Source organism: Chinchilla lanigera, unplaced genomic scaffold (assembly GCF_000276665.1).
Source record: "Chinchilla lanigera isolate Chin_1 unplaced genomic scaffold, ChiLan1.0 scaffold00117, whole genome shotgun sequence".
Lineage (NCBI taxonomy): Eukaryota > Metazoa > Chordata > Mammalia > Rodentia > Chinchillidae > Chinchilla > Chinchilla lanigera.
This window is the reverse complement of record NW_004955518.1, coordinates 3,347,503-3,357,009: the sequence shown is the minus strand read 5'-3', so window position 1 is coordinate 3,357,009 and position 9,507 is coordinate 3,347,503. Positions and strand designations below refer to the sequence as shown.

The following is a 9,507-nucleotide window of genomic DNA, read 5'->3' as shown; positions in this document are numbered from 1 at the left end:
GTCTGTTAATATTTTCCTCCTTTTATTTTTAAAATAAAAAAAAAAAAAACTTGATGCTTTCCTTCATCTAAGTAGATTGGCTGGGTAAAAGCCGGGCTGTTTAGAATCCTTTGTAACATCCTAATAGAAAAGTTAAATGTTTCAAAAACAGAATCATTATCTGGGAGTCTTGAAGTTACATTTTGGATGAGACAAAATATAGCCTATGATTTGTCTTAGGAAATACCAGCTTTCTACCCACAACCTGAACAAGCTCTGACTCTAATAGCACTGTAAAAGTGGTGTGTGCAATACTTAGAGACAAGATCTAATAATTCCTTTGTGAACTATGAACGAAATCTATCACTGAGGCCTTGTGGGCAGAAACATAGATTTAGGAGGTCAAAACTTCAAGCACTCCCATTCATGACTCCTCCACACAAACTCTTAATTAATTAAGAGTGGTCTAATGTGAAAAATATTTCCATAATGGAAGGGTGACATTCATAAGCAGACCACAAATCAGTCATAATTCCCTAAACACCATGAAGGAGCTGTTCAATTTGTATCTGTGTTGAACTTCCAGTGTTGCATAATTTATATCTAAAATCCACTCTCATACATCTACTAAAATACCTATGCTGACCTTCGCTCCCAATCACAACTGCATTAAAAGGAACTATAAATCATTAGAGCACAGGCACCCAATCAAAACCCAGCTTTCTCAAAGCCAGGCCATGTTTCTCTTTTGATGAGTTCATCATCCTCTAGCACAGGTTATAAAAATTGTTGTCATTTTGAGATAATAACTCAAAGCCTCTTCATTTTACACTGAGGTTCACTGTCCACCCAGGTGAACCAAGTAACCATGTGGACAAACAATACATCCAGGATCCATGAGACTCCATTTATCCCTATCCTAAGAGCTTCACCCTCAGACCCATGCTCATACCCTACAATGAATGGACCTGTTCTTAAGTCAACAGAACTTTTATCACCAAAGACATAGGCCAATGGGAAGCTCATATTGTCCTTTCATGAGAGCAAAGCATTGCCTTGAAGTCCAAACATTTCTTGATTCCCAAAAGAAAAGGTTCTGTATGCTCAGTTTTCCCAGGAGAATTTTTAAATTCTCAGATCAGTTGTATTGATAATGACAGTGAAATCCACCTCCACTCCAACCATTGTACATATGGAGAGCAGAAGCCCTGCAACGAACAGGGGCAGTGGTTTCCAGGAATGCTTTTAAAAGGGATCCAGGAAGAACAAGAAAGGCTTGCTACCAACTGCCACCCAGAAATGGAACAGCTCAGGATTTTCCTTGGCAATTCTGGCATCATCCAAGCCCTTGTCCATCCAGGGAAGTAGCAGAGTGCTCTTAAGCTGGGACAGCAATAGAGCCGGCTACAGACCAGGCATCCTATATGTATGTCTAGAAAATATTCTTAGGATTGATATTCACCTTTCCTGCTCAAGGGACTCAGTCAGTGACCCCACAGTGTGGTGTTTGGCTGAGTCCATGTCCCCATAGGCCTCAAGAAACATGTGCTCAGCTCCTGGAAAAGGCAGACAAAACTTGCGCATGACATAAATACAAGCTGGCCACCTGCTAAAAACAACATGAAGGAGCTTGGAACATACCTCTTTATCTCCTAGTTATTAAGGATTTAGATTTCCCAGGCAGAATATGACACAAGAAGAAAAAAAAGATCTATGTGAGCCACCACCTACAACAGGATTAGATCTACTCTACAGAAAGAGATAAGGTAGCAAGAGATTCTCACACCATGTTTTTGCTTTCTTTCTCATTTGGGTTTGTTTTGTTTGGGAGAAGGCTGGAAATTACACCCAGAGCCTTCTTCCCATGAGATAAGAGTTCTACTGCTAAGCTACATCTCTAGCCTACTCTTTTTTTTTCTATTCTCCAGGGATTACTTTTTTGCATTACACCCGCAAATGTGGTCAAAGGCTCTATATTGCAGCCGAGTTAACAATGTGCTGATTTGTTGGTTCTTCCTGTATTTCTGGGCCTGGAAGATATACCTTGCCTGTCTCTATACCTGCAGTACAGTTCCTTGTGGCTGGGTAGGGCCTATACCTCTGTGATGCATAAAGGATCCATCCAAGGCCAAAAGTGTTCTTCCCATGTTCAACCAAAGATCACGGGGTAAGAAAGACCATTATTATATGAAAAAGTAGGGTTTTTTTAAATGTTTTTGTTCACCCCAGTTTTTTAGGAAAAAAGTCCTCTGAGTTTTGCTTATGAGAGCCAGCCGCCCTTGGAAAAGAAAGTAGAGATCCACGTGAGCGGCACTAGGTAGGATGCAATGCACAGAAGTGATTATCGAGCAAGCCCTGGTAAGGGTTAAAGCAAAGCTCTGCATCTGGACTCAAAAGGAGAATGAGGATGAAGATGTGCCCGGTTTTGTGAAGAGACCAGGTATCCCTGGCAATCAGGAAGTGCTACAGTCAAAGCCTAATCTCTGACAGATATCTAAGTGCATTCACAGTGGGTCCATTTGCAGTCACCTAGAACAATATGCAGCAAAGAGAAGCCACCAGCATGGTTTTACGAAAACAAATTGTAATCAGCCCAACTTCATTTGGCTCTGCGCTACAGTGACAGATAGGTGCTAGAAAGCAATAGATGGTATCTCCACAGACTTCACTTAGGCTCTGGATTCTCTTGTTGCCACCAGCAACTCAAGGAATTGGCCTCTGAATGAGCAATTGGGGACTGAGGGCCGGAGATGACAGAAAGGTCTAATTTGGAAATGAAGGACAGAAAGTGGGGGAAGAAGTGAAGTCTGCTCTCATCCTGCTTGAGGGGCAGGCACACAGTGACCTGGCTCGAGTGCTTGGGAATTTGTGGTGCTGCCAATGGGAAGCTGCGGGATTTGTTTACTTCAGGGAGCAACACTCTGGTAGCCTCAACTTTATCGCTATTTATCAGATTCCTCTTTTCAGATTTTAAAATGGCTCTGCAAAAGTTAATGCTGAGCTTATAATCAAAGTTAGTCTGCTTACCTAACTATTTTCTAGCATGAGGAATAGATTTTCACTAGATGCTGGTGGCTACTCACAGTGGCTTTTGTTCATTCTGACAGTGGAATCCATTTTCTTTAGGATTACTACTCTGAACATGAGTCTAACTAATAAATAGTTTTAAAATCCACTCTGAGTTGCTAACAAGCCCTGAATAAGGTTTGTTGATGCAAAACTCTACATAAACTGGACCATGGATCAAAAGTGGCAATACATTTTACTATTACTAATAAATATTAACCATGGCTAAAGTGACCATTTGTCCTAGTTTGCTGGGGATGGTTCTTGTTTGTGCCTATTATCTGAGAAAAATCATTTCTGCTTCCCTTCTGCCTTATATAGGGGGTCCAAGGTGCATGACAAATCATATGCTCACTTAGCCATGGACCACATGTAAAGCTTTTTTTATCTGCCTTTCCTCTCCTAGTAACATTCTACCTTTACAAGTTCACTATTTTTCTACCATATAATATGTAGATAATTAATAATTATTATTTATAGTCCACTTACTTCCAAATAGGATTAAAGGTATATACAAGGCATTCAATTGACAAATATTTGTTGGAAGTAAAGTAAAGCATGAAACAGGAATCTAAGTCCTTCTAGATTTGCCTTTCAATATTCTGGTATTAAAACCAAAAATTAATTACACAATATAGAGTACTGATCATGTTGCCTGAGGACATGCAACTTTGAGACAAAAGATGCCTTTTCTCCTAACACTAAGTTCTAAATAATTAAATGTGTATTCAGCAAATATGTACTGAATACTTGCCATGTCTAAGATGCTATTCCAGGTGCCAAGATATAGAACAGAGAAAAATTCCTTGCCCTCAAGAAGCTCCCATTCCAGTAGGATAAGACAAACAATAGATAAAACATAGAATGTGTTGAAGAGTGGTAAGCGTGATAGTAGTTGGTTTTTCCATTACTGATACACAATATCCAATATCTACAAATTAAAGGAGGAAGGGTTTAAATTAGCTCACAGTTTAAGGGGGTTCATTACATGGTTGGTTGGCTCAAGGCAGAAACATCATGGTGGAAGGCATGGCACAACAAAAGTGGTTGGTCATGATGGTTAGGAAGCAGAGCAGAGGAACTGTGTCAGAGAGGAAGAGGTCAGGGACCAGGTATAATACTATTATCACTAACTCTGTATCACTAATGCCCTAGGCAGCTCCCATGCCAATTGAGTTGACCATTAATATTAACCATCACATCACCCTTTGCCAACCTGACACCCAAACACACCTCTTTAAACCATATTTAACCTCCAAATAAGCACAACACTAATTAATAATTCCACCTAGTATGACACAACTATATTTTGTGCAACTAAAACCACAATAACCCCTTCTCCAGTCTCAACAGTGCCAGCATGTTTCAAAAGTCAAAGTGAAAGTTTCTTCTGAGCCTCAGAGCAAACTCTAAGCTGTGAATCACTGTAAAACTCAAAACCAAGTTTCATATTCCCAAGCTTCAATAGCACAGGGCAAACATTCCCATTCCAAAAAGGATTCATAGGTGAGTAGAAAAAAAAATAAGATTAAAAAAAAACCAAATTCAGCAGGGCAAATATTAAGTCCTGTAGCTCCATGTCCAGCATCCAGGGCACATGATGTGGTAAGAGGTATGAACTCCTGAGGACCTTGGGTGACACATGCTTATGGCTTTGCTGGTTGCAGCCTGAACAGCATCTCTTGGGCTGGCTTCCCTCACAGCTCCAACTTTTCTTGGCAGACGGCTCATGTTCCTGATATCTCCAGTTTCCTGGGATCTCCACTGTAACTTTGGCTTCATTCCCACAGCTGTATGTTATTATCCTATTGGGGCTTGTCTTGGTTACTTTTATCTCATTGCTGAGACAAAATACCTGACACCCAAAGTTAAGGAAGGAAAGGTTTATTTAGTTCACAGTGTGTGGAGGTTTCAGTCCATACTTGACTGGCTCCAAGGCAGGTGGCACATGGCAGAGGGCAACAGTTCATGGCGGTAGAAGATAGCAAAAGCAACAAGAGCAAAAAAGAGGAACAGCAGCAAGCAGCCTCTTTCCCTCCCTTACACTGTATGCAAACTACCCACCCAGGGCAGGTGTAGCACTCACATCAATAATTCCAACATTGGCCCATGAATCAATCATAACTCTAGAAGTCTGCACCCATGACTGCATGAGGCTTTGGGGGTACACACAGACACAAACCATAATAGAGCTCCTTGCCTAGCCACCCAGGCCTTCTAAATCTGAGTGGAATCCTCCCTGGCCCTAGAACTGTTGCATTCTTCATGCAAGCAAAACCAGCATCACACAGACCACACCAAAGTCTATTGCCAGCAAATGCAATACCTAGGCCCCCTTGGACCATGGCTGTAGTGGCATCTGAGGACGCAGGATGGCTGAGTACTGTAGAATGAAACCCAGGGAACGTTACAGCCCTCCTTAAGCAGATATACTAGGGACTGTCTTTGTAAATAAAGGGTTGATAATTTTATACTACTGAGCCTGGGATGGGTGAGGTCATGTGATTTCTGAGAATCCTTCAAGGCATCTTTCGTCTCGCCCCAGTACAAAGTAACTGTTTTTTTAATTATATTAATCTCTTTAGCAACCACACCTCCAATGGCCCCAACTTTGCACATGGTTCCTTTGGAGCCAAAATTTAAGTTTTACTAATTATTCTTCTCTGTTTCCTGCCCCATACTCTTACTACAAATCTGGTTAAATACAACCAGCTATACCCATCCCACCATCTCTGAATGCTAGGCTGCCTTAAAATTTCTTCTTCAGGAAGTCCACTGCCCTTAAATTCAGCCTGATACAGTCTTAGGAAAGGAATAAAATGAAGATAAAGTCCTTACCAAAAAGTAACACAAACAGCCTCAAGTCCATTTCCCAACAAAGTTCCCCTTTTTAACCTAAAATCTCATTTTTCTGTATTATCTTTCCTTCACTGAAAAACAGTACCTGACACTCACAATCTGAAGAAAAATTATTTAAAGGGGGAGAAGTTTAATTTGGGTTATTCAATACGGGGCCAACTGGCTCCACAGCAGAAAAACCATAGTGAAAGGGTGTAACAGAGCAAAGTTTCTTAGTTCATGGCAGCCAAAAAGCAGAACAAAGGGACAGTGCCAGAGAAGAGGGGGCCAGGGACCACAAACAGTACTTGGGCTTCCACTTGCCACCCAGCCATACCCAGAAGCATGCTTCATTAATCCCCCAGGCAGCTGACAAGCCAGTCAAGTTGACAAGTAATCTTAATCAGCACAATGCTGTGGAAAAAAATAAAACTGAAATAAGAGAAAGCTTAGAGAGGGCTGCAGTAGAAACATGGTGGTTAGGAAGCTCCTCACTGAGAAAGCAGTATTTGAGAGAGAGGTGAAAAGGGGAATGAACAGGTCATGAGGATATTTTGGAAGAGTCTTCCAGACAGAGAGAAAAGTAAATGCATTAGCACACAGGACCTAAGAGGCTTTGGTGACACAAATCGGGAACAGATTATGAGGACATCAAGTTAAGAGTGGGGCACTGAGGTCTTGAGATTTTTCCTCCCAATAAGATGGAATGCTATGGAAGGACAGGGTGAAGTTATGACCTGACACATTTTAAAGGATCATTCTAGCTGCTGTACTAAGTATAGATGTAAAGGAACAAAGGACACAAGTGAAGAGACAAGTTAAGAACCTTGAGAAATTTTCCAAACAAAATAAAGAGGTGAGAAATAGGTCTAGATGTATGCTCAAGGTAAAAGAAATTGGATTTGATAGCAGATTACATGTGGAGTGACAGAGGTTCTAAAATGGTTCTGGGGCTTGGGCTAAGCAGTGGAGCAGCTATTTATTGAAATGACAAGGACTGAGGGAGGCTCCGTTGTAGCGGGGAAAAGCAAGTTTAAATCAAACCTCCAAGTACTGTTTGTGGTCCCTGGGTGATGCTGAATGGGATACGCCCACTGGACATGCACATGGAAATGTCAGATCAAGAAGGTATCTCATGGAAGTCTAGGCTTCTTGTGAATCCTTATGCAAAGGACATGGAGTGGTAATACGGACTGTTTTTAACAGGTTTTTATGCCAAAGGTACAGAAACATTTATTTATGTCTTATGACCATTTTCCTGTCAGCCTGCAAAAAAATGAAGGGCATACTCTTGAACCACAGCTAACTGAGGCATTTTTGGAGGCAGCCAAGCACCACAGTAAATGTCCTAAAAGATGCTGCCTTCAGGCAGCTAACTTAAACAAGAGTGGGGGTAGTGTGCAGGTCACATGGCCCTCAACCTGCCCCTCACCCCTTGGATTTCAAGCTTGCCTTTGGCAAGAGTGCATGCTTTCATCATACTTACTCTCTGGTGCAGCGATCAGGTAGCAGAGCTAACATTTTGCTATGAAAGGAAAGGAACCATAAATTCTCACCCAGGTCAAAGTCCATCTCTTTACCTTCACTTGGAGCCTGGTCACTGGGATACCAAAGACCTACCAGAATTTTTCTTTAAAAAGAACCATGAATTTACTCAAATGGACAGACAGTTCCAAAGCTGTAACCCCAGAAATGATAACCTGGTTCTCAGCAATAATTTGGCATTATCTAAGGTAAGATTTGGTGCTTTTCTGGCAAAAGGATGGATTCGGACAGTGGTTTACACAGATACATGGATTCCTTCCCCAATCGCTGAAAAGGCCCAAACCACACCAGTCTAGACTAAAACAAGACATGTGCAACTGTCAGCAATGCAGCAGAACTATCAAAAGTATACATTAACAGCAACATAAATGGGAAAACATATCAGTGTTCAGTTTTGCCTCTGAAAGTGTAAAACTCAAAAGCTTCTCATTTGAAACAGGAATTTAGTCTGTCTTGCTCAGTCTGTAACTCCAGCACCTTCTAGGAAAATACTAGCACATGGTAGTAGTTCAATAAAATATCAGCAAAGGAATGAATCTGTCAACATAAAAAACTAAAAACCAAACCCCATGAGCACCATCTTGTGGAAAGCCTTACTGTGAAACTTCTGTGGCAGGGGCTAAGGAGCCATGGACTTCAGAAAGAAGTGGCCTGGGAAACTTTCCCTGAAGCTGTGTTTGCGTATCACGTACACTTTCTGCTTAGATTCAAGTGAGGTCAATAGAGATTACTGGGGACCACAAAAGTTGCCCAAGCCAGTCCATGTCACAGCCCCAAAGTGTAACTGAGAAACACAGATCTCAGAAGTAGCTTTTACCCTGTTCCTCACCCCCGTTCCCCGAAAAACTTGCTATAACCTAGCCTCAAGCTGGTCCTTTCTGCTTCCAAGGACCCTGAGGGTGTGGTCCAAAGAGTTCCCCTAGGTCACAGAGCCTTTGCCCGTGCTTCTCCGCACTCCCTGTGCTACTGACTCGACCTTGGCCTCTCCGCTGCTTTTAGAGGGTGGGGTAGTCATCGGGTCACCTCCACTTGCAGCCGTCCCTTGCCTTCTGCACGCAAAAGGGCGCTCGGTCAGGCCGCTTAGGGCTCTCTGGGGCAGCTCGAGTGAGCCCACTGGGGCTGCTCTGGGAGCCCCACGTCTCATCTCTTCATCTTAGCAGCCACCATGAGCTCGCCCAGGCCCATGTTCTGGAGTGCGGGATTGGAAGTCCGATATGTAGAGCTCCCGTTGGGGAACTGCAGCTTCATCCGGGACAGGCGGCCCCGACGCAGCCATGAAACTTCCTAGCCGGACGCTGGCCCAGACGTTTCTGCGAGTTTCGAGACCGGAAAGCAGGCCTGGGTTTGGAGCAGAAGCTTAGACCTCTCCAGCGCGCTGAGCAAGGGAAGCAGGGCAGCGCCGGGTTAGGCGCGGAGCGCTGTCTCCTTGGTAACCGAGCGTGAAGGACCGGTGCGGGAGAGGGGGGCGCCGCGCAGGCGCAGAGCTCCGGTGGGGGGTGCGCCTCGTGCGGGGGCGGGGCTGGACAATAGGGATGCCTCAGGCGCGCGGACTTCTTTGTTTCCCCTTCCCTTTCTCCGCCTCTCCCTGCTGCGACCTTTCTGCGCCTGCCCTGCCCTGCATTCTGTCCCTTGTGACACGCCGTGGGCTCTGCCACCTGTACGAGCAGGAGGCCCGGCCCCGCATTTAAGGGGGAGCGCAGACGCGGGCGGATGGCGCCCTCTGACGTGTGCAGAGCCCGGTGGCCCCGCGGACGCTCCCCACTGAGGTGTCCGCTGCCCGGCTCGGAAACAGCGGGGCGGGGAGCGGGAGAGCAGGCCTGAAGTTCAAACCTAAGTGCACTTGAAGTTATATTTATTTTTTAAAGCCCGGGGAAACCATGTTTTAACAAGTGTGCGGGTGTCTGTCTATACTGCTAAAAGCTGCAGCCCAGAGGCTCTCAGCAGAACTTTCCGACTTCGGTGTTGCCCCTGGCGTGTTGTAATGCGAATCGAGGCTCGCAGAGCTCAGAACTGGGTGGTCAGTTCTCGCCCCGAGACAGCAGCTGCCCTCAGCCAGGACTGCTGCCTGTGAGGTGCAGG

General features: G+C 44.2%; 1 long non-coding RNA gene across 3 annotated transcripts in view; it reads right to left on the bottom strand.

The window, feature by feature from the left end:
- The window catches only part of LOC106147096, a 12,844-nt gene extending 3,977 nt beyond the window's left edge, over positions 1-8,867 (bottom strand). Inside the window, exon 1 of one of the 3 annotated variants that reach the window (XR_001231834.1) lies at positions 8,026-8,867. This is a non-coding gene — a long non-coding RNA (uncharacterized LOC106147096). The remainder of the gene's footprint in view (positions 1-8,025) is intronic. The other 2 variants (XR_001231836.1, XR_001231835.1) reach the window with 2 other exon arrangements.
- Positions 8,868-9,507: the final 640 nt, after the last annotated feature.